The sequence below is a fragment of the Peromyscus californicus genome, unplaced genomic scaffold, assembly GCF_007827085.1.
Source record: "Peromyscus californicus insignis strain IS unplaced genomic scaffold, ASM782708v3 Scaffold_22__1_contigs__length_63687245, whole genome shotgun sequence".
NCBI classification, from domain to species: Eukaryota; Metazoa; Chordata; class Mammalia; order Rodentia; family Cricetidae; genus Peromyscus; species Peromyscus californicus.
Genome location: NW_026294525.1, coordinates 40833809 through 40860436, shown reverse-complemented (window position 1 = coordinate 40860436; position 26628 = coordinate 40833809). Strand labels below are relative to the sequence as shown.

General features: G+C 38.9%; 1 pseudogene; it reads left to right on the top strand.

Annotated features, from left to right (window-relative positions):
• Positions 1–6715: 6715 nt before the first annotated feature.
• On the top strand, positions 6716–7359 carry LOC128118141 (eukaryotic translation initiation factor 5-like; annotated as a pseudogene).
• The last annotated feature ends 19269 nt before the right edge of the window (positions 7360–26628 follow it).

Genomic DNA, 26628 nt, shown 5'->3' with positions numbered 1-26628 from the left:
TCAAGGATTTTTCTCTCCATGCTTCTCTGCTCTGCCCTTTTCAATGGTTTAATTCTCAGAATCTCTGTAAGCCATAGCAAGGATGGGTATAGATAGTTTCAGGATTATAGTCTACCCGACTAGTAATATCAGTGGTTCACTTTTAGTATGAGTCTGGTTTGGTTGATGAGTCTTGAGTCAAGTGCTCATATCATAGACAGTAATTGGATTCTACAGGTGACAGGCAAGGTAAGACTATGACCCAAGAACTGAGGCAGTCCATCTAACCCTCAGAAAAATCCACAACCAAAAGCAGAGTACTGTTATTGGGATTCTCCATTTAAAAAAAGAAAGTCTTTAACACAACATTTGGTTTTCCATAAAATGTATAATTTTTACGTTAATAAATTGTTGTTTATCTTTACACATGCAATGTTGTTGTGTAACATACTACAATTATTTCATATACAACACAAACAAAAACAACCCACCATCTTTTCTTTTCTAAAATACAAATAATGTTTTGTATAGTTACTCTATGTATCTCTAGGCCATGGTCTTTGTTTGGTGTCTTTTTATCAGTTTAGGATATAGTGGCATATGGTCCAGCAATGTATGACTAAGAGGGTGTTTTTGTTTAACCATGTACAATGAACATAGTTGATAAACATGGAGTCAGCAAAACTAAATATGACTTCAACAAAATTCTCTCTTGGAATTAGAAAACTAATGAGTAGTTCCACTGGTTAGGGATTGCATTTTTTACTATCTTTAGTGAGCCAATCTGAATCATGAGAGATTTTCCTTGGTAATTATGGTCTTGTAACTCCATTTGATACTGATACTGGGAAAGCGCCCTATTTAATTGTTATATGTTAGCAAACTACATCCTGTTGGTAAGCTTTGGTGGGTAGTACTGCCAAAAACATTGCTTTGCTTTGCCAGGATTGAAGTTCCCCAGGACTGAACAACCTTCCTAAAGCCTTGGGTACCAGCCAGTTAATTCGAATTTGGCTAACGTCCTAAACTAGTAACTGGAACCTAAGATCTTGATGAATCACCCTCTCAAGAGAGTCTGTGCTTTCTGTTTCTTAGACTTAGGTCTTGAAACTCCAAGCTGCATTTCAACTCTTAGCTTACAGGTTTATGTGATACAGAGCAGTTGGTTGGAATTGGGAGTGATAATTAATCTTCCCCATATCTCCAGGTGGCTATGACAGAATGTTCTTTCCACTGTTTTTTAATTAAGATAATTAGATCAAACTTTTGTCGTCTTCACCTTTAGCATCCTAATTTCCTCAGCCAGGAAACAGCAACTCAGGTTGTCTGAGAAAGGCCTGGGAAATCACACAGATTCTTCTAGACCCAATTTTTACCTCTGTCAGGCGACTCACTGGCTTTCTTTCCACTAACTTTGTCTTGGGTGAAGTTTTTTTTTGTTTTTGTTTTGTTTATGTTTTTTTTTTTTTACAGTTTGCAAAACCCATGGCAATGTGGTTCTCAGCTATGTTGGGTTGTTAAATCCAGATTTACAAGGTTGCATGTGGTTTTGTTTGCATTTAAACAGGCAAACTTAGGACTTGGTTGAGCTACTGAAGCAATCTGACCCTCTTCTATCACATATCCTAAAGTTCTAGCTTCAGGAGACACACAAGCTGAGTATGAAGCATGACAGATAGCAGTGTAGCCATCTGCTTCCCTACCGGCCAGCCAGATGGACTGCTCTTTAGCTAGTACAGGGGGAATGCTCGCTACCTTGTAGCCCGCTTCAATTTGGTCAACCTGACACTTCACAATTTGTCAGTAATAACTGTCCTCCGTGGTAGCTAAATTGTTTGTAGGTAGAAAATGAAAAGAAAAAGCTATTAGTTGGTTCACAAGCCGGAAAGGACAAGGGTAAAATTAGGCTAGGGGTATAGTCAGATCTGAATATCTGAGTACACTATTTATTATGATTTTATTTGTTACTATTGCTTGTATAAGTACGGGTATTTGTGTGACATGGCATGTGTGTATGAGTCAGGACTTTCTGGGTTGGGTTCTTACCTTCTTCCATAGGGTTCTGAGGATCAAACTCAGATCATTTGGCTTGAGCAGCAAGCATTTTTACCCACTGGACCATCTTGTTAGTCCCTATCCACGGACTACTTTAATCATGCAATGAGAAACCTGTCTCTCTGTATTGCTTTTCTCTGATGCCTTTGCTTTTTGGTATTTTTTTCTTTTAAATGGGCTACCAAGAATACCTACAAGCGACTCCAGGCTTTTGCTGTTTTTCAGATTGTCATGTCTTCCAGGCTGGTCTTGAACTCACTGAACAGCTGAGTGATGATCTTGAACTTTTAAATCTGTGGGCGATGCTTCCATTTCCCAAGTGCTGAGATTACAGTTATATGCCACCATTCCCAGTTTTATGAGGTACCGGGGCTTAAGCCAGGGTTTCATCAATGATAGGCAAGCACTCTACCAACTAGCTGTATCTCCAGCCCACAGAAGTTTATATCACCTGTTAGTTTAATAAGTTCACTTTGAGAAGCCATTTGCTATGGCTTGGATATGCTTTGTCACCCAAAGTTACAGGTCCCTAGAATATTGTTGAGAATGGATAAAATCATTAAGAGAGTTGGCACAGAAGGAGGTGATTAAGTCATTGGCCACATCATGCTCAGATGAGACTGATGTAATTCTTGGGAGGTCGTGGTTACTCCTTGTGAAAGTCAGAATATTACAAAATATTTCTGAATCTCTTTGGCATTCTCACTCACCATGTGATCTCCCCCTTTCGCACATACTCTATTGCTATGTTATTTGCTATGCTGTGATAGATCCATGAGACCTCACCAGAGCCCAGTGCACACCAGCACCATGCTCTTTAGTCTCCAGACCTGTGAACTAAATAAACATGCATTTACTATAAAGTGTCCAGCCTCAGAGATTTCACTATAACAACAGAAAACAGATATAGACATCATCATCTTTCTCCAAACTTCCTGCAAGTATCCTGGGCTGACTTTGATTGCCTAACCCTGGGTCATAGACCTAGCTGGGTGCATATCACTCTGTATTGTTTCCTTCTTAGGAAAGCTTGGGCTTATCACCTGCCCTTGAAAATTAGAATCATAAAAAACAAAGAAATTCTGCTTTGATAAAAGGGGTGATGGGCAAACAAACACAATAGATATTTGCCACTGTCATTATGACAGGAAATTCATATTCTTCCCATGTGCTTTTTATATGCTTGAAGTATGTTGCTATGAAAATGATAGTGTAGGTAAAATAAAGAAAATTAACTGAATTTGTAAAGAAAAAACCCTCATGTAATAGCTAAATAAAAATATCTTTACAAATGCAAAAGTCACAAATTCAAAACCATGGCAGAATTAACACTACAATGTGGAGCTTTGAAAGTTGAAAATTCAACAAAAATTTTAAATTCATAAATTACCATAAATATCAAGAATATGGTATTAGTAAAATATAAAGGTCACATAAATCATTACAAAAAAGCCGTAATAGAAAATACCTACCCTTCTTCCTCGTTTTGTCAGCTAAAGTGAGTTATATTTTATTTTCACTGAGCCTATTTTCTCTGAACATTTGGGTAATAGCATCAGGAAGACTGAATCCAAGTTTGTCATTAACAACATCTATAGGGTGAGGCATTCAGTTACGTACCTAGTAACCGTTTTACCACACTAATGTTTCTTGTAACTAGGTTTAATCCACAAATTTAGAGCTAGCCAAAGGCCTGGTGCACAAGAGTTATAGGTAAAAAGTTCCCACACTTATTGGTGAAATTATTAAGGCCACTCCACGTAGATAAAAGGAGATTTATTTAATGGCGTAACTTACAAATTAAGGGATAGGTAGGTCGCGGAGTCTGGGGAAGGTGTATCGCAGTCCAGCGGTGTTCTCTGGAGCTCTGCTTGGTACACCTCTCCAGTCCAGGGTCCCGCAACAGAGAGAGAGCCCGCCGATCCAGAGCTCAGGTCCCCAGGCGCCTCCTTTCGCCCCGCCTTGTAGGCGTGACAGTTGCTGAAGTCTCAATGGGGGTTGGAACTTCCAGATCAAAGCTGGAATGGCTACCCACTACATCTCCCCCTTTTTGTCTAAATAAGAAAGTTCTAACCTAATATAAGACTATATACAAAGGAATGGTTATCAAATATAGTCCAGGAATAATGAGGGATAATGACCTAGATAAGATGGAACTACAACCAATGCAAACAATATCAAGCAAGAAACACATACTATAATCCAGAGAAGTATAGAGCATAGGTAAATGGCATGTTACAAAGATCATTCCAAAAGGTGTCCTATCCTAAAGAACCTGAATCTAATACTTAATATGTTCTATCTACTAGGTTGTAACTATAACTGCTAGTCTTCAATCCCATCAAAGACGTGAGAAGGAATATAATGGTACCTGAGAAATGGTAGATGGATGCAAGCAACTTTCGGGAATCTTGCGAGAGTAGACGGAGACAGCTGGCAGCCTGGACAGTCACCTAATGTTTCTCAGCATTGTTGGTGCATTCAAATTGGCTACAGGCCTAAAGTATCTGACAGACCATTTTCAGAAGCAGGAATTCTGAAAGACCATCTTACCCTGTCTTGGCAGAGTACAGTGGTCGCTTTCCTTGTGTCCCGCTTGTCCAGAAAGGACAGCATTGCATTAGTACTGTCAGCCGTCGAGGCAAGGGCAGTTCTTTGCCCAGTAGGCCATTTTGTGCCAAGAAGACAAACTTCCAAATGGAAATGTCTTAGAAGCCCAACATTCTCTCGGGATCAAATTGGTGCAGCCAGGAGCAATTATGTCTCACATCAACAGAATTCTAAGTTATTTAAATGCCATATTCTCTAGGTCTATGAAGTGTTTGAAGATTACCTGTCCATTTGACCTATGTATCTGTAAATCTGGATAACCTAACTAACGTAACTATAGAGATGACAAGCATAGGTGACTATAAATCTATAAGTCTTATCTACCGAAATAACCTAAGGACTAAGGCTTCACGTAAACAAGGTAAACAGTCTATAAGCAAGTGTATGGTAAAGAACGATGACTTCAAAATTGTGACAATACACAAGATGTTATAACAGAGGTAGGAGTATATAGTGCAATATGCAATATGACAATAATCTTAAATATATATCGATATTTATAACAGAGGTAGGAGTATGTAGTGTGATATGCAATATGACAATAATCTTAAATACATATCAATATACCGAATATCCTAAACAGAAGTAGAACCTACATAAAGTATGACAGATATAAATTTACATTTGTATCAATATACAAGTATTTCAAATAAGAGTAGAAATATATGTACATTATAACAAATATAGTTCTGTATTTGTATCAATATACAAATTATCTTAGACAGGAATATAAAAATAGTTTACATTTGTATCAACATATAAGAATCCATAACAGTGCAAATTACAGTGCAAATTATTTAAGGCTGCTATTTTACTAAATTTGTTTACTAGTATACATAATAATCTACCATAATACCTTATACCTATCCATTCCATTTCTTCTTTTCATTTTTTTTTTTTTTTAGAATACTGAGTTTAATATTTCCTTCCACCCCCAACCCTATAACCATCATCCATAACCCTGAGAATTATGAAACCTAAGGGAGAAGGGGCGTCGTTTTCTTAGAATTACTTCCTGCTGTTTAGGGGGTGATGTTATCTCTGTTGGGTACTGTGAGAAAGCTCAGATAGTTAAATCTCAGTTAGACTAACTGTAGGTTCTGCAGCAAGTCTTAGAGTAATGGGTAAGATTGTCTGAAATTCTGGCCCCACGTTGGGCGCCAGATATTGGTGAAATTATTAAGGCCACTCCACGTAGATAAAAGGAGATTTATTTAATGGCGTAACTTACAAATTAAGGGATAGGTAGGTCGCGGAGTCTGGGGAAGGTGTATCGCAGTCCAGCGGTGTTCTCTGGAGCTCTGCTTGGTACACCTCTCCAGTCCAGGGTCCCGCAACAGAGAGAGAGCCCGCCGATCCAGAGCTCAGGTCCCCAGGCGCCTCCTTTCGCCCCACCTTGTAGGCGTGACAGTTGCTGAAGTCTCAATGGGGGTTGGAACTTCCAGATCAAAGCTGGAATGGCTACCCACTACACACACTGTTTTCACAGTACATAATAGGAAAAGATATTTTCTAAAATTTTTATAACAAAGAACATAAAATAATGTTCGATGGAAAAAAACTGTTGAGACTATAAAGGTGTACACAAATTATGATCCCACATTCAGGATTTCTGTAGACAATAGACTAAAAGAGGACACTTGTGTTTTGAGTTTTTTTGTGTGTGTGTATACTGTATGTGAATGTACATGTGTGCATGTGTATATGCAGGTTTGTGTCATGTGTGTGGAAGCCAGATAACAATGTCTGCTCTCTTCCTCTATTGCTGTCCTTCTTACTGATCTCTATTTTTTTTGAGACAGGATGTCTTTTTTTGTTTGTTTGTTTTGTTTTTTTGTTTTGTTTCTCTGTGAAGCTTTGCGCCTCTCCTGGAACTCACTTCATAGCCCAGGCTGGCCTCGAACTCACAGAGATCTGCCTGGCTCTGCCTCCCAAGTGCTGGGATTAAAGGCGTGTGCCACCACCGCCTGGCTGAGACAGGATGTCTTACTTAACACGGAGCTCACCAATTTGGTAAGACTAGCTGACCAGCAAGCTTCACAGATTCTCCTCTCTCTGCCTCCTAAAAAACATGAATGTACATGCAGAAGTTGTGACACTCAGCGATGATTTGGAAAGAACTGTAGAAGAGCGTGTTAACATCCTGTTTGATTTTGTTAAGGAAAAGAAAGATCAGGGCACTACTGGTTCATCTGATGAAGCAATTGTTGCTGAGGCGGAAAGACTGGAGGTAAAAGCCATGGGTCCTCTTGTTTTGACTGAAGTTTTCTTTAACGAGAAGATAAGAGAGCAGATCAAGAAATACAGGCGCCACTTCTTAAGATTTTGTCATAACGACAAAAAGGCTCAGCGGTACCTTCTTCATGGTTTGGAAAGTGTGGTAGCAATGTATCAAGCTTGCCTGATCTCCAAGATTCCATATGTCTTGAAGGAGATGTATGATGCAGACCTTTTAGAAGAAGAGGTCATCATCAGCTGGTCGGAAAAAGGCTTCTAAGAAATATGTCTCAAAAGAACGCGCCAAAGAGATTCGTGTCAGAGCAGAACCGTTTATTAAATGGTTGAAGGAAGCAGAGGAAGAATCTTCTGGTGGTGAGGAAGAAGATGAAGATGAAAATATTGAGGTGGTATATTCGAAGACTACCAGGGTAATCAAAAGTTGAAACTGTGAAGTCTGACCACAAGGATGATGACATTGATATTGATGCCATTTAAAAGGATGGATACAGATTCGCTTAACAGTGCATGGCTGAAAATTTTTCTCCATTATCAGCCAGAAGTGCAACATGTATGTGCAAAAGCTCAAATGGCTTAACCTCGTGCTACACTTGATACTAAAATGCTATTACGGTGAGTGGTCTATGATTAAGCCCAATGAGACATCTAGGGAGTCCATACACACCAGTGAGCAGTTGTAGTTTGCTTATTTATAGCATATTTCTTTTGAAAAAACTACTGGTGGACACATTTGGATCACATTTATACAGTTATAAAAAGTAAAGATTTGATTTTGGTCATTCTTCAAAAAAAAAAAAAAATGAATGTAGGCACATGCCACCATGACCTGCTTTTAAAGTGAGTGTTGAGAGACCAAAACTCAGGTTTTTTTTTTTTTAATTTTCCAAACTCAGGTTTTATGCTTGCACAGCTGACACTTTCCCAACTGATCCATTCCCTTAGCCTCGACATTATATTTTGGTTCTCTAGAATTGCGGCTGTCCTGTTTCAGCCTTCTGAGTACCTGAGATTACAGGCTGGGCTAGTCACTATTTTATATTTTACCTGTAGTCATACAGTTCACTATTCCAAAGCTTTTAAAATTTGTTTTTCTTTTCCTTGAAAATAAGAAGAAAGTTCCAAGCAAATGCAGTTAAGTTCATGCACTGAAATGGTTTGTTTGAAGTTTCTTCTTTCAATTAAAAGTGGTTCGAATGGAGTCTCATCACAGAACAGTGTTCTGCTAGATTCAATTATGAGTTACGGAAAAAATAAAGCTCTAGAAGTTGGTTGGTTTGCGTGGGAAATTGGAGCTCTAGAAGATGATCTGACCACATAATTGTGTTGTTTTCATCTAGTCTATGAAATGAAGGTAATTGCCAAGGCTACTGCCATTAGCATGTTACTCATTAAGTAAATTAGAAACAAATTTCTGCTATTATATTTTCCCTCATGCTCTTCTTTGAAACTGGCTGCCTTCTTTCTTAACATGCTCTTAAATGACTCCTCTCTGGGCAAGGAATGCCCAGTCTCCTGTTGTCAGGCCTCCCTCAGCTGGAATAAGCTTAGTTTCTTTCTATGGGGTTAATGCTGTGATGCATTTGATAACTCTACACTGTCTAGAAAGCCTGTGGGAAGAAGCTGATGGGAAAACAATGATTGTCAGCAATTCTTATTGTCTGGACTACTAGGTGCCTGGTTCTGTTTCTATGTTACAGGCTCACACCTGCTGAACCTCGATATTCCATCTGCTATGGATCTAAGATATACCCCCAGTCCCACCAAAGCCAGGGAGCTTTCACATTGCACAACCAGGATATCTACTCACCATTCAAGCAGTCCTCATGATTTTTGTAAAAATAAAATGTTATGGGGCCCCAGCCCTAGACAACATCAGGAAACTATTGTCTGCTGAAAGATAAACAATTACTCCTTCCCAGGGATGGTGCCCCTAATAGGCTGTCTTAGTCAGGGTTCCTATTGCTATGATGAAACATTATGGCCAAAATCAACTTGGGTAAAAAAAGGGTTTATTTGGTGTATTCTTTAGTGTCACTGTTCATCATCAAAGGAAGTCAGGGCAGGAACTAAAACATGGCAGGAACCTCGAGGCAGGAGATGCAGCAGCCATAGAGAACTGCTGCTTACTGGCTTGTTCCCTATGGCTTGCTCAGCCTGCTCTCTTATAGAATCCAGGGCCACCAGCCAGGGGTGTCCGCACCTACAATGGACCCTCCCACATCAATCACTAAATAAGAAAATGTCCTACAGGCTTGCCTATAACTCAATTGTATGAAGGAATTTTCTCAACTGAGGCTCCCTCCCCTCTGATAACTTTAGTTACTGTCAAGTTGGCATAGAAGCAAACCAACACAGGTATCTAATACCAAGTGATCTTCCATGAAACCATATACACACAATTAACACTAAACAGACTCATCACGCTGTATTTACATATTTATGCATCTATGTGCAGCAATAAGGAAAAAGAAGCCATGAACTTGAAGAGTGAGAGGGGGCACATAGGAGGAGTTGAAAAGTGGAAATAAGGAGAGGTTAAATTCTTAAAATTGTAGGAATTAAAAAGAACTTTAAATACCTCACTGCATTGTGATTTGGTAGAATTAAACAATTGTAATTATTCTTAATTAATTGCATGGGAGATACACACACACACACACACACACACACACACACACACACACACACACACACACACACACACACACATAAGGGCAGATGTCCACAGAGGTAAGAGGGTTTGGATGCCCTGGAACTAGAGTTTTGGACTGTTGTGAGTGTGGGTGCTGGGAATAGAACTAAGTCCTCCTCTGCAAGAGCAGCCTGGGCTCTTCACCACTGAACCACTTCTCTAGTCCTCATTTTCTTACGTTGAGGACAGAATAGACTCTTTTTTTTTTTTTTTTTGGTTTTTCGAGACAGGGTTTCTCTGTGTAGCTTTGCACCTTTCCTGGATCTCGCGCTATAGACCAGGCTGGCCTCGAACTCACAGAGATCCGCCTGCCTCTGCCTCCCGAGTGCTGGGATTAAAGGCGTGCGCCACCACCGCCCGGCTAGACTCTTAAGAAGCAGGTGCTTGGTATTGAAATGGGAGATTTCCTGATTTTTGTTTAGAGCAGTGGTTCTCAACCTTCTTAATATTGTAACCCTTTAATACAGGTCCTCATGTTATGGTGACCCCCAACCATAAAATTATTTCATTGATACTTCCTAACTATAATTTGCTACTGTTGTGAATTGTAATATAGATGTCTGATATGCAGAATATCTGATATGTGACCCCAAAGGGGTCGTGACCCACTGGTTGAGAACTGTTGTTTTAGAGAACTCCCTCTCCCTGTCAGTCACCCCGGACTTGTTTTAATTACAGCATCTCTTTAACAATGTACTAGTTTCTTTTTCAATGTGGACTGATAATTACACCTAGGCATCGTTATGCATGAGGTCCTGAAAAGAAGAGAAACAAATGAGTTGGTCCAAGATCCCTCACAAAGGGCTTAAACTGAGTTGGAAAGGAAAATTGCAGGATTGTGTTCAATTTAAACAACTCCCATGTATATGCCTTGAAAGCAATTACCAAATCTTTAAAAATTCAAGGCTGGAGATTAAATATTTAAAACAAATTCATTTTGCTTCTTATACGTAATCTTTTTAATGTGATTGTTTCTTAATTCCATGAGTTACCAACATGTATTTACCTTGATCTTAGTCCCCTCCACCACCACTGCCCCAGTTTTCTTCCTTATTGTACCTTAATCTCCTTTGTGGACAGGGGTTGCCACAAACTGTAATAGTGCCAGGTGTCTCTGACAACTGAGCAAATATTAGTTAATTGAACTATGAAGTTATATTTTGTGTGTGTATGCTACAAATAAGATGTTTTTGTTCTAGCTTTCTATGTCCGTGGGCAACATAGTGAGGATGGAGAAAAAGTAGTAAAAACAGGTGTGGGATATGACATCATTCATTTATTTTATTCCTTTCTTTCCCATGCAAGGGCACATGCATATATGCCCCACACATTATTTGAGTGCAGACATTGTCTTTTAGCCCTATGAACTCTATATGGTATTATATAATGTACATTTTAGAGTATATGGTGTATGTAGCAGTTGCCCAAAAAGTATTTATGCCTCTTAAAGTTAAGTAAGGGGACTTTGTGGTTGTATATTTTCTGTTGTCTGCATGGAGCTAATATGGTAAGACTTTTAATTTATAAAACAATCAAAATGAGAATCATCCAGGTCTTCCTTGAGCAGTCCTGGTGTGTATCCTCATAAGTTAGTATTTCCTCTGCAGTAGAATATGGTTATATCACAGAGCCTCACACTGTTTTCATCTAATTGCTACTGAGAGATGAAGCGGGAGGGAAGGAGGAAAGAAAATATAAGTGAGGAGTCAGATATGGGTTACTGTTTAACAATATGGCCAGTGGCTGTGGCTTTCATCTTTATGTGAGGATTGGGAATATCTGCAAAAGGCAGACGGCATTTTGACAGTAGAATGTGTAGCTCTTAGATCATTGCTATACAGTCTGCTTTTCTTAAAGGCTGTTTGTACAAATGCTGGTAAACACGCCTTCCAAAAAAGCTACAGCTAGGTGATATTATCTGCTTAGGGTGATAGAAGGAGGGCTATGTGACTGGCCATCTTGTCGTTCTTTGTAGCTATAGATTGTATGTATAGAAAATTTAAAGGATTCAATGGCTGTATTAACATATTACTGTATATAAATACTTATAGTTGGAGACTAAAATACAATTCCTACTTGACCAGAGATTTTATTTATTTATTTATTTATTTATCTATCTATCTGTCTGTCTATCTAACTATCTATTTATTTATTGCCAGTTTTGTTCTTTGTGTCTCAAGACCTGAAATGATACACCAAGGGAATAGTTCACAGTAGAGGAGTGTTCCCCCTTGCTCCACATCCTCTCCACCATGAGCTGTCAATTGTGTTTATTGATCTTAGTCATTCTGACAGGTGTAAGATGGAATCTCAAAGTAGTTTTGATTTTCATTTTCCTGATGGCGAAGGATGTTGACCATTTCTTTAAGTGTTTCTTGGCCATTTGAGATTCCTCTGTTGCAAATTCTCTGTTTAGATCTGTACCCTTTTTTTAATTGGAATATTTGACTTTTGATGTCTAGTTTCTTGAGTTCTTTATATATTTTGGATATTAGCCCTCTATCAGTTGTAGTGTTGGTGAAGATCTTTTCCCATTCTATAGGCTGCTGTTTTGTCCTATTGACAGTGTCCTTTGCTTTACAGAAGTTTCTCAGTTTTGTGAGGCCCCATTTACTGGTATTGAACAGAACACCTGTGATATTTCTGTTGTGAGATTATTTCCTGGGTTTTCATAGGTATATTTAACCTCCTCAGGTTGAAGTTTTCCTTCTAGTAGCTTCTGTAGGGCTGGATTTGTGGATAGATATTGTGTAAATTTGATTCTATCAAGGAATATCTTGTTCTCCATCTATGGTGATTGAAAATTTTGCTGGGTATATCTGGATCTCTCAAGGTCTGCTGGACATCTGTCCAGGCCCTTCTGGCTTTTAGAGTCTCTGTTGAGACATTGGGTGTAGTTCTGATAGGTCTGACTTTTTCTGTTACTTGGCTTTTTTCCCCTTGTACCTTTTAATAGTCTTTCTTTATTCTGCATGTTTAGTATTTTGATTATTATGTGGTGAGGGGATTTTCTTTTTTGGTCCAATCTATTTGGTGTTCTGTAAGCTTCTTGTACCTTTATAGGAATCTCCTTCTTTAGGTTAGGAAAATTTTCTTCTGTAATTTTGTTAAAAATGTTTTCTGGGCCTTTGAGCTGGGATTCATTTTCTTCTTTTACTCCTATTATTCTTAAGTTTGGCTTCTTCCATCATGTCCCAGATTTCCTGGATGTTTGTGTCAGGGATTTTTTAGATTTAACCTTTTCTTTGGCTGATGCATTTATTTCTTTTATTGTGTCTTCTATATCTGAGATTCCCTTTTCCATCTCTTGTATTCTGTTGGTGATGCTTGCATCTGCAGTTTCTGATTGCTTACCTAGCTTTTCCATTTCCAGGATTCCTTCAGTTTGTGTTTTCTTTATTATTTCTATTTCAATTTTTAGGTTTTGAACAGTTTTATTCATTTCCTTCTCCTGTTTGTGTGCTTTTTCCTGGCTTTCTTTAAGGGACTTATTCATTTCCTCTTTAAGAACTTGAGCATCTTCATAAAGATGACTTTAAGGTCATTTTCTTGTGCTTCAGCTGTGTTGGGATATTCAGAACTTGGTGTTGTATGATAGCTAGGCTCTGGTGGTGACATACTGCCCTGACTATTGTTGATTGTGTTCACTGGCATCCAGGCATCTGGGTTTGGGGTAATTAAAGGTTTAGGTACTGATTTCTGAGTTTGTCTTTCTTGGATGGGTGTTTTTTTCCTTTGATTTCTGTTTCCTCCCTGGTCTTCTAGCCTGAGTGGCCTGAGGTTCTGATGACTGGCTGTGTCCTCTGGTCCAGCAGGGTGCCTCTCCTGGGGTTCTGGCGGCCAGGGTGACCTCTGGGAATCTAGGTGCTGGAGTGTGCTCTGGTAAAGAGGGGACTTCTACCAGAGTTGTGGGACAGGATAAGGTGATGAGGAGAGGAGAATCTGTTGGGAGAAGGCTTGGTAGTTGCTAATGTTTTAAATGCTCAGATTTACTTCAAGAAAATGCACTTAACCACTCAATACACACACACACACACACACACACACACACACACACACACACACACCCCTATGTGTCCTTTTACTCTTCTTTCAGTCAAAATATAAACATCGCCACTAATTAATTATTCACAATTATGATGACATGTACAACATCAACAAGGTCTTCTGTACTAGTTTGTCTATTTTCACAGCTTTGACTTACTGTTTGTGACTTGAGAACAAAATAGGTCAATAGTTTCTTGGGCATCTCTGAAGGCAGAGAGAATAGAGCAGACACGCCAGTTATTAGGTTGGTCTGACTTTATTTAGACTGGGCTGTACCTCTTTTGGCAATTTCATTTGGATAGGGAGCTGTAGAGTTAGACTTTTGTGTCTGCAGTGTAGGAGGTTCTAACTTGGGAAGTCACAGAGGAATAAGGAAAGGTGTTGTTTATATTCATGGTGGCTGAGTTAACCTAATTTTACCTGGAAGAGATTACACAGCATGGACACAGATTGTCTGCAATGTAAACGGCTATTTAAGTGTTGATAGCAAGTGTGAAAAGGTTTAATTAAAACATGAGCAAGCTAATCAGAAAAAAGTATATTTAGAAATGGAAGAATGTGAAAGTGTTGAATGATCAGACATGCATAAAATTTCAGGGTATTTCCCCCTGAAGTATAATTTATTCTAATCTCATGGGAACATCAAACGAGAAAGTTAAAGTAAAATGTATATCTATGGGTAAAAGGTTAAATATATTAGTGCAAAGGTGATGTATTGGCTGTGTGTTTAAGGAATAATAGATTAACTCAGGTTCCACAGAATTCTATCCAACACTGTTTTTGCATCAGTGAATTGAGTAAGCAGTATAGGCACACATTAGAGGTTGTGATTCACAGACTCGGCAATTGAAAATCCCCTGGCTTTGATGAGACTGGCACCACATCTTGAGCCAGTAATAGATGGAAGATTGGGGTTTGGAAGGCAAAAGTCTATGTGACATAGAAACAGAGCTAGCCATCCACTAGCCTAGATGACAAAAATTGCTGACAATACTTGTTTTTCTATTGGTGGAAGTATTTTTTCTGCATCTCTTGTTTACAGGAAAGTTGCAAAAATTAAGTTTAAAAAATTAATCTTGTCCACTTTATATTAGAGAGACTTACATGAATGAATTTAGTAATGAATATAACCAAAGAAAGATTAAATTTCACTGACTATGTTATTATTTTATAACCAGGAGAGTGGCCTCAGCCTACCAAGAAATGATTTTAAAGTAGGAGGTTGCAACGAAATGAGTTATTTTAAGTTCTGTTACCCAAAATATTAGCTATATTAAACATCCGATTTAAGATGTATTCTGAACAGTAGAAGTGTGACTCCCTGTGTAGTAAGGCAGGGTACAGAGAGCAGGAGATGCCGCTGAATAACTGAGCCTCTCTCACCGTCACTCAGCCTGTAGACCTGACTGACTGGCTACTTGTACTGACTCCTTTTCTAGGAGTTGACTCCCTTGCTGAGTTCAATCGGAATGGGCCTACAGATCATTTAAGCTCCCTATCTTCCTCACACCCAGTCAAAGTCAATTCTTCAGGGATATATATAATTAAATTATGCAAGTAAACACTGCAACTTAATGAAACAATACCTGCAACCCGGTTTCTTAAGTCCTAGTTCACTGTTGAAGTTGAAATTGTGAAATACGCTTTCTCGAATGATCTGAATGACCTTGTTTGATGGTTTTTGAGCTCTTCTGGCTTCCCTGGTATGTTAATCATGCTGAGTCTTTGTAAACTACGTAAGCAGATGACACATTCAAAGACTGATTCGGTTTTGAGATTTGAGAATGTATTTAAACTACCACGAGAAGGTGGCGTCTTTCTGATAGTGATTATGGTTGTGTCCCTAGTAGCTAATAGAATGCCTGCTGCATGACAAATGTACTCTGAACTGAATAACAACCAAATTGATAAGGGGATTGTGAAATCATGTTTTCAATTACCTACTCAGTGGATGAGTCATTCTCTACTTTGTGTGGGTAGACTGTCTAAGAGTAAACAATCATCTATTGAGCCCAAAATGGCAATGACCAATAAGACCAAATGAAGTAAAGCAATTCATAAATTTGAATTCTCAGTCAGCTGAAAAGTAAGCTAGAGTCATAGGCTCTATGACTCATGGTGCTCATACACTCTTCGGCTCCCAGTCTTGGTCAGAGAAGCTTCTGTTTGCAGTGGGTTAAGTTTGTCTTTATTTGTGTTCTAATGGTTAGATGCAGTCTTGGTACTGTCAGATGGTTTCTCATATTGTGTCATTGTTATTTCTGCTATATATTTCTAGCTGTATTTTAAAATTAGTTTTTAATGTATTTTAAAAACATTTGATGATTTCATACACACACGTATTTTGGTTATATTCACCACCAATGGCCTTTTCTCATATTGTTCTCAATCACACTGGACCTCTTCTTTCTAACAGGTCTCCCTCTTACCTTCATGTCTTTGTTGCTGTTTTTGTGTGTGCACGTGTTTTGGAGACTGTGCTGGTTAGTTTTTGCAAACAACACAAACTAGAGTCACTTGGCAAGAAAGAACTTCAGTTGAGACATTGCCTCTATCAGATTGGCCAGTGGGGTATTGTCTTAACTAATGATTAACATGTGAGGGTCTACCTCACTGTAGGAAGTGATTACCCTTGGGAAAGTGGTCCTGGGATATATATATATATATATATATATATATATATAGATAGATAGATAGATAGATAGATAGATAGATAGATATAGATAGATAGATATAGAGATAGAGATAGATAGATAGATAGATAGATAGATAGATATTAGATAGATAGATAGATAGATAGATATCTATATCTATCTATCTATCTATCTATCTATCTATCTCAAACTGAGAAAGCCAGGGGAAGCAAGCTTTTAAGCAGAATTCCTCCATAATCTCTGCTTCAGTTCCTGCTTTTAGGTTCCTGCCTTGAATTTCTGCCTTGTTTTCTTCTAAGATGGACAGCAACCTATAAGCCAAATTTACCCTTTCCTCCCTGAATTATTTTTAGGAAGTATTTTATCACAGTAACAGAAACCAAACTAGGTCAATGGTTACTAAATTTAGTTAGGGTTGTTTACATGAGTATAAGTAGAGGATTATTTACCAGGACATGGACAATAGTGGCTACAGCACTGAAGAAAATGATCTACTTTCTCCCAGCAATCATTAACTACCTAGTTATTAACTAACTCCTCAACTAGGGGTAGGGCTTCATGAGTACCTCCTCATCCATGATAGAAGGTTATGGGCCCTGCTTATAAGGCCTTATGCAGAGCTGGTGTGAGTTCATGATAAAACAGCCTTGCCATATCTAGAAGACAGTATTTAACGGTACTCTCTAGCATCTGGCCCATGTATTATTTCTACTCTCCCTTCCACAGTATTCCCTGAGTCTTGGGAGTGGGGGTGATTCATGTGGTAATATTGTATTTGTGCTGAAATATGGTGATATTTTATTTGTGCTTTAATAAATAAAGCTTGCCTGGAGATCAGAGGAAAAACCAAGCCATTATAAGTAAACACAAAAGTCATGCAATGTTAGCACATGCCTTTAATCCTATCACTTGGCAGGCCGGGATCTGTCTGGATCTCTGTGAGTTCAAGGCCACACTGGAAACAGAGCCAGGTGTGGTGGCACACGCCTTAAATTCCAACAGTAGTTAACCATGGAGATCTGAAGGTCTGTACAGAGGGATAGGAAGTGACAGAGCTGGACAGGAAGAGGAAGTGATGTAGCTGGACAGAGAGAGCAAATCAAATGGCAGAACAGTAAGGCATATAGGCATGGGTAGACAGGAAGTCACTTGTATTTGGATGATAAGGTATGGGTGAGGCGAGATTAGCTTGTGGCTGTTCTTATTCCTCTGATCTCGCTCAGGCTTTTTTTTTTTTTTTTTTTTTTGGTTTTTCGAGACAGGGTTTCTCTGTGTAGCTTTGCGCCTTTCCTGGAACTCGCTTTGGAGACCAGGCTGGCCTCGAACTCACAGAGATCCGCCTGGCTCTGCCTCCCGAGTGCTGGGATTAAAGGCGTGCGCCACCACCGCCCGGCATCGCTCAGGCTTTAACCCCTATATCCAGCTCTGTGTTTTTTATTTAATAAGACCATTTAGAAATTCATCTACGGATACTGATAACCTGTTTCAGAGCTGAGCACTCAACAATTACTTACTCTCAGCACTTTGACCAGTTATGAGTCTCTGCATTAACCAGCACCCACTGCAAACAAGGCTGACCAGTTATAAGTCTCTGCGTTAACCATCACCCACTGCAAACAAGGCTGACCAGTTATGAGTCTGCATTAACCAATACCCATTTCAACCAAGGATGACCAAGGCTGAGAGGAGCACCAGCCTATGATCTAGCTGTCTTTTCAGCTGACTAATAATTCAATGCTTCAAGTAACTTAACATCATATTTGTATTTTGCATGCCTGTTCTGTGTGCTCTGTACCTCTGACACTTTTAAATCTTCAAAGAATGCTTAAAGAAATGAAAAGAAATATAGGCTCAGTGCTAAAGGAGAGGAATCTTAGACACATGAATGGAAATGTTTAATTTTTTTCTATTTGGTCTTTAGTGAGGATTAAATTTAAAAGTCTTCTTGAGAAAATTCCTCCCCAAATATCACATAGGTCCCACCCTCTTCATAAAAGAGACATGTGTTTGACTTACAGTTGGTAGTCCAGCAGATGAGGGGACCTAAACTTGAAAGAACAATCAAGGAAATGGGACTCAAGCCTGGAGATGGGGAATCAAGAATGAACTTCATAGTTAAGGGAGGTGCTTGCCTAGGATTACAGGCCTGTGATACCACACCAGTAAGAACATGCATTTTGTGGCCCACCTCTGTTTCTTTACATTGCATTTGTTTACACATTGCTTTGTTTCCAGGTATTTTTTTTTTCTTAAGTCCTGTTCTTATAAATTCTGTGGGTCCTCTGCACTCCAACACTGAAGATTGAACCTGGCATAAACACTTGATCATTGAGACACTTCTAGCCCTACATTGTGGATTTTTATACTATATGCTTTAGAGGTCCTTGCTCCGTGAGCGAATATCAGAATAATGGAAGGTGCTGTGTGCTGTGTGAATATGTGAAGTATGAAAGGTAAGAAAGTGAGTTCTGCTGAGGCTGTATATCCACAAATTAGCAGTAGTTTCTTGGAAATCCCATCACATGCTACTAACTTGAAACTGTGAGAGTAATGGAAGATAATATATGTAATCACGTGCTCCAACAAAGTCAATTTAGATTACACTAAAAAACCCACAACATTTTCAGTCTGAGTAAGTGTCTCAAATATTTGCTATTTATATTTTTTGGAAAACATCTGAAATTCACTTTTGACTATTATGAAATGTTTCACCTGTTAATACATACATATTTAACCAGAGAATGTCTCCCTGTTACTTCAAAAATCAGAAAAATATGTGTGAAAATCATAATTAGAAAGGTGGAGTTCCTAAACATAATTTATATGGAAGCAGGAAAGTATACATAAATGCTAAATTTTTGGTAACAACAGTGCTATCTGAATAAAATATTTATCTTTCTGACCTCTGAGCCCACTGCTGGCCAACACATCATCTTAAAATGAAGCTTCATTTTAGAATGAAGAGCTTTGTGGATGACTCCTATACAACAAATATTAGTTAGAGTGAGGCTTAGAACCTTATTTATGGATACTTAGATGATGAGTAGGGGAGGTCACAGGGTTCAGGGGCTGGACAAAGAAGTTTTGACACAGCGTTTTATGACTTAGTTGTTAAGATGTAGAGTAAATGATTTACCTGTTTGTGTTCAGTTTACTCTTGCGTTGGAGGCAATAATACTATACATTGCACACATTGCCTTGTTCATGCCATAATGAGATCATGATGAATAACACATGGCTCCTTGGGAGTTCAGGAAACAAGAAGAGTTATTTTTTTTTTTTTGTCTCCAGGGGAATTATAAACTATGGGTAGGGTGTAATGTGATAACCTTGTATTAAGAGTTAATCTGGTGAGTGTAGACACCAAAGGGATGAGAGTTTAATCTCCAGAGCAAGTATTGTAGCTGGAGCTTTCCTGCCTGGCCCACAGTCAGGACAAATCTCTCTCACCCGCCAGTCCCAAGCCGCTCAAACCCGATCAAGTAAACCCAGACACTTATATTGGTTTCAAACTGTATGGCCATGGCAGGCTTCTTGCTAACTGTTCTTACAGCTTAAATTAATCCATTTCTATTAATCTATACCTTGCCACGTGGCTTGTGGCTTACCGGTACTTTACATCTTCCTTATCCTGATGGCGGCTGGCAGTGTCTCCCTCCCCCAGCTTCCTGTTCTCTCTCTTTTCCTCTGTTAGTCCCGCCTATACTTCCTGCCTGGCCACTGCCAATCAGTGATTTATTCATTGACCAATCAGCAACACATTTGACATACAGACCATCCCACAGCACTTCCCGTTTTCTTTTCTTAAAAAGGAAGGTTTTAACCTTTACATATCTCCAAAGTCAGCTTGGTATATTTGGGAATTTGGGCGTAGCTTCTCTTACTACTTCCTGCTGGAGGGGGGCGCTGTATCTTATGGGGAAACAAAGAAAATTTTAGGATCATGGAGTAGTCCGTGAGGCTGTATCATCTGAGCCAGTTGTCTTGAAACGGTTCTGGATGTTGGATCATCTGGGCCATGGTGTCATCGGAGACCTTTCAGGGGGTCTTGGCTGGTCAAACCTGATGTATCTTACTCTGGAACAAATCCATAGCCTTTTGCTTTCTGTGGAAACAAAAGAGACTCTTTTCCAAAGCAACATATCCTTACATCCAAATTTTGAAGTCAAAGTATCTTTAAAATATACATACTGGTTTAACTCAGCTTCCTTTACAATCAAACATCTCTCTGTAGTTAAGAATCCCAAAGACAACACAATCCAGACTCTCTGTGTAATAGTCATCTCTACGTGGCTTATTTTTTATATTAATTTTACTGTCTCTTTAAAGACTTTATTTTTTAAAACCATGTATTTGTTTCTATACTGTATATATCACCTTTTTTTGTCTCTTTCAAGCCTATGTATATTTTACACACATTTTAAACTATTATATCTGAATCTGTCTTATTGTGAATCTATTGCTTTAAGCTGTAGCAGCTGTGGCTGCTGGCTCCGCCCACCTCAGTTTCCCAACGTGGCGTGGTACTTTACCACCAGCTCTGGGAGCTATCGTGGGTCTATGCTTTTATCCAAGCAGCATGTAGCCCAAAAACCTCTTTTGTTTTGTACTAGCAAAGGCTAAATCCATAATGTAGCTTAATGTGCCACTTGCAGAGGCCTCATTCCCGCCATACTGCAGGTCGAGCGCGCACGCCAGCAACCTGCCAGTAGCTCAAACCGGCAGCTGCCGCTCATTTGAGAGAGACAATTAGGAAGCTGTTTTTAGCTCCGTTTTAGAATCTTTTTTCTCAGGTTTTAGGTGGAAACTCTTGCCACCACGTTGGACGCCATTTGTAGCTGGAGCTTTCCTGCCTGGCCCACAGTCAGGACAAATCTCTCTCACCCGCCAGTCCCAAGCCGCTCAAACCCGATCAAGTAAACCCAGACACTTATATTGGTTTCAAACTGTATGGCCATGGCAGGCTTCTTGCTAACTGTTCTTACAGCTTAAATTAATCCATTTCTATTAATCTATACCTTGCCACGTGGCTTGTGGCTTACCGGTACTTTACATCTTCCTTATCCTGATGGCGGCTGGCAGTGTCTCCCTCCCCCAGCTTCCTGTTCTCTCTCTTTTCCTCTGTTAGTCCCGCCTATACTTCCTGCCTGGCCACTGCCAATCAGTGATTTATTCATTGACCAATCAGCAACACATTTGACATACAGACCATCCCACAGCAAAGTATTTCAAGTTTCAGATGGCAGAACAATCAGAAATCTTTCCTGGTCTAGTTTGGCCAAGGAGTCAAGGAGAGCCAAGGGTGAGCAGAGAGAGACTAGAGGTAGAGGGGACAGTGGGGCTGTGGTACATGTGTAGTGTATTCTCCCGTGTCTGTCCTCTGCACCTTTATTTCTATTGACAAGGATGGAGGATAACATAGATATGAGACATGTAAAGTGTGAAAAAACATCTGTCAAAGCTAAATTATTCTAAAGATGTGCATTTCCTTTAGAAACGTTCCTGCCTGTCACGATAGTCTATTTTGTAAACATTAAATAATAACAAACAAAAACCTCAAATCATATTGATTTCAGCCTTCTAGGCAGATGATGGTTTATCTACCATTTAAATTTCTCTTTCAGGAAGGAAGTCCCAGAAACCTAGATTCTCCATGCTGAATAATTCTATAGTTAGCAAGTTCTCTTTCATCTGATCTTTGCATTTCAACACTCCCATCTACTTGCCCACATTCACACATTGCATACACATACATTGCACAAGGCTAGGACAACCACATGAGTACTGAGTTTCCTTTGGATAAATGAAGGAGTACTTGTCAGTATTGCTTTGAGGTGTTAATTTAATTGATAGACTATTTGAGGTGTTAATTTAATTGATAGACTATTTGAGGTGTTAATTTAATTGATAGACTATTTTCTAATGCTTTCTTTAAAAGAATAGAAAATGAAATGTTGAATCCATTTCAAGTATCTTGGTTGTTGTCTTAGTTAGGGTTTCTATGGCTATGAAGAGACACCATGACCACGGAAACTCTTATAAAGGAAAACATTTAATTGGAGTGCTTCACTTACAGTTCAGAGGTTCAGTCCGTTATCATATGGTAGGAAGCATGGTGATGTGCAGGCAGACATGGTGCTGGAGTAGTAGCTGAGAGTCCTACATCTTGCAGGCAGCAGAAAATGGTCTGTGTGTTACACCGAGGGAAGCTTGAGCAAAGGAGCCCTCAAAACCTACCCCCACAGTGACACACTTCCTCCCAACAATGCCACACATACTCCAACAGGGCCACACACACCTCCTAATAGTGCCACTCCTGTGAATTATTATGAGGCCAATTGCATTCAAACTACCACAGTAGTGAATTACCTATTCAGAATGAATCTGAGTCTCAGAGTGATGGCAGGAAGGTAAATTCAAAAGATATTTTAGTGGTCCAGAGCTAACTAAAAAGAACAAAGAAGGAAGGAAAGAAAATGTTTGTTCACCATCTTTTTCTGATAACTCCTCATAGACTGAACTTATTAAAGCTGGTTTAATACAGTAGTTAAAATTCAAACCAAGATCCCAGTAGCCTGCTCTGGTTTCTTTAGAGCATTTAAACCATGAAATTGCTCTTGGCAGTTTCATTTGTTTCAGTGGTGCTAGGGTTTTTAATTGTATGTTAGACTTTATTTAATGTCTCAGTTAATTTTCTATTGTGATAAGACACTGTGACCATGGAAACTTATAGAAGAGTTTATTTTGGGCTTACAGTTTCAGAGAGTTAGAGTCCATGACCATCCTGGCAGATGCATGACAGCAGGGTAGTAAGCTTGCATTGGAGCATAGCTGAGAGCTTGCTTACATCTGGATCCGCAAGCATGAGACAGAAGGAACTAATTGAGAAAACTGTGGACTTTTGAAATCTCAACCTGCCTCCTATGGCACACCTCCTCCAACAAAACCTTTCTGAGTCCTTTCAAACAGTTTCATCAGCTGGGGATCAAGCATTCAAACATCTGTCTATGGGGCCATTGTCATTCCAATTAAAGAATCAAATTTGTGACTTTTCCAAATTTAATATTTAACCTCAGCAAATAGAGCCAACATTTTACACTTCTTTTATGCATTAAAAACAATAAATTTAAATTAATGATCTTTTTTTTATATCTGATATTGTCCAGTAATGACTCTTTTTTGGCAGCTAGTAGGACAAGATTTGCATCAAGGATCGCTCTTGATATCTGCAAACTTTTTGTGGATAATTTCCTTTTAATGAAATGACTAAATAACTTTAAACTAAATGGTTGAATGAATTGACTAGATAACCTCCAGCATTCCTTTTTGATCAAAATTTCCATTATTGTAACTTTAAAAATTTAAAGATGATGAGTTTTTAAGTAACTTGATTGGACCCCCCCATCAGAAGATTGAAAATTGGTCTTATTTTAAAGTATGGGCTCAGATGAATTCTGTAGAATTCTAATCATTTACAGACTCATGAAGGAGTTACATTTGAAACACTCCAAAGTCAAACACCCTCAAAATTCTGATTTGAGTAATCTGGGGCTCATTTTCAGGAAAGGAGGACTCTTGTATTTTGAGTGGTTTTTCCATGTAATCTGTCTCACTCTCCTGAGACACTATTTATGAACTGCATTTGCCATGCCAGAAATCGGATTAACTTGAATACTAGGATTACTGTTCAGTGATGAAAGGAATTTTCTTCCTTAGAGTAAGGCAAGTACAGTTAATCCACAGTGAAACCTCAGAAGATCAACTACTGAACTTAAGATGCACATACAATAGGGCTTTTCAAATTTAAAATGATACAAATGGTTGGAGATCTCATTTAAGGCCAACTGAGGTTTGTAAGTTCTAGGATGGGTCTACAGGGTTTTTTGAACTACTTAAAAATTTTCATTTATTTTATACCTGACCACAGCTTCCCTTCCCTCTTCTCCTCCTGCCCCCACCCCACTACCTTGCATTCCCTCTTACCCCCACCCCATCCACTCCTCTGTTTCTGGTCAGAAAGGGGCGGGCCTCTCATGAATGTCAACAAAGCATTGCATATCAAGTTGAGGTACAGTTTTATGTTCCCAAGACACTTCAATTTTACTGCCTCGGAGAGCTTATGGAACCACACTACACACCACTCTAACACGTAGGGACAGGGATAGTTAATACTCTTAATTTGAAATCATGTGTGCTTGGAGATCACTTCTCTAGGGATCTTTTATAGACTAAAGCATTGTTGGTAAAAGTGTGTGTGCCAAGCCAATGTGTATCTGTGCTATTTACTCATCATGTATTTCAAGATCTTTTCATTATTGAGAATTTTTGTACAACGAATTTTGCCACATTCACTCTCCTTCCCCTAACTTTCTAGATCCACTCCCACCTTCCCTTCCCTCCCAATTTTGTGCACCCACCTTTACTCCAATCAAGTATTCTTGGAGGTGTGGTCTTCCACTGGAGCATGGTTGATTTATCAGAGGCTGCACTTCAGAGAAAACTGGCCCTTTCCCAGCAGCTAACAATTGCCAGTAATTCCTCAGCCAGGTGTGCAGCTTCATGCTTAGCAACCCTCTCTGTGCTGGAAATGTGTCTGGTTTGGTCTTGACAAGGCTTGTTCATGCCATCCCAACTGACAGGAGTTCATATGTACAGCTACCCTTCTGTGTCTGGATGATAGCATCTCATTGTAGCCACCCACCTGCCTCTGGCTCTTACAGATTTTCTGCTCCCTCTTCTACAATGATTCCTGAGCCTTTAAGGGAAGGGGATGTGATATATATATTCTTACTAAGGGTGTCTGAAGACTCTTATTCTCTGTATGTGGGCTAGTTGTGGTTCTCTATGTTGATCATCATTTAGTGTAAATGAAGAGACGTCTTAATCTATGAGTATCGTGATGTCATTAGGAGTTTGTTTAATGTCTATTTAGTAGAATAATAGTAGTAGATTCTCATTTAGGGCCTATGACCTGTCTAGCCATTTGTTCTTGACTAATGATAGTTCCAGGCATGGGTTTTGTCTATTGAATTGAGCATTAAATCCAATCAGAAGGTAGTTGATTACTCGCATGATGTTCATATTACTGTTTTACCAATGCCGTGTATTGTTAGGCCATTCATTACTGTGATTCTCAGAGCTCACAGATGGGTATGGATGGTGCTTTTTCTCTCTTCTGATGGCATGCATAGCACCTTCCAGCACTAGGAAAGCTGAGCAGTAATCATGAAGTTTCCAGGTCAGTCCCAGCTTGATTTGTCTATGTTCTATGACTCAAGTATATAGTCAGCTATACAGTCTTACTGTCAAGTTCTGGAAGATTACCAAGAGGAGGTGTTGGCAATAGCTTCTAATGATTGGGGATCTTTGGAAACTCACTGGCTAACACCTTCAGAAGATGTAACCCATTCCCAGGAGTGGGCTTTTTGTTTGTTAGTCTGTGGTGTCTACTAGCGACACTGTTGCCTCTTTATAGGATAACTCCACTTTATATTTCTTATGTCTGTGGAAAGATGTACATTAGGAATATTCTGCAGTAGTAGATTTCCATACGACTTTTTGGGAGAATATTTAGTGTTATTTATCCCTCTCAGTTTTTCTTTTCTACACTGCCCTCCCCTTCCTGACCCTGGTTTATCCTTTCCTGTCTCATAATTCTCTTTGAGGCTTTTGTCAAAGTGCATTCTATCTTCCTCTGCCCAGATAACTTATACATAAACAAAGAGCAGAGGGAAAAAGAATTGGCTGCAGTAGGTTCATAGACTTTCATTTTAAAACAACATCAGTTTGTATAGTTTTGATAAGTAAATACTATAAAAATACTTTGTGAGAATGGGGGTATTTGTTAATAAAGATTTGTTGATCATCAGTTTAATGAAGAAGCTGAGAGGATTACCAACTCTGAACTGAGAAATTTTTTGTATTTATTCCTTTCCTTGACTTCAATGTAGCTCTTCATGGTGACTTTATCAACTGTGGTGGAGATTACAGCTAGAAATTAGCCCTGTACTGATAATGAGTTATTTATAAATAGATAATATTTGTAAGTGCTAAAGTATTTTAAAGAAAATAAACTTAAATGTAATCCTAGGTAAAACTTCTTTTGTTCATATTTAATATGAAAATGCTACATAATTTTAACAGAATGTCAATATCAATTGCCATTTTATATAAAAATCTAGACATAAAAAGTTAAGACCACAGAAGTTCCCACAAAGTTAAGAATAGAGCTGGTTATCCCAGAATTATATCATCCACAAAATTCTCCAGATTAATTTCCTCTGCGAAAATGCAACTAAGTTCTTTCTCTTCTTTAAGATTTATTTCACTGAGTCTGAATTACTTATTGAGTGC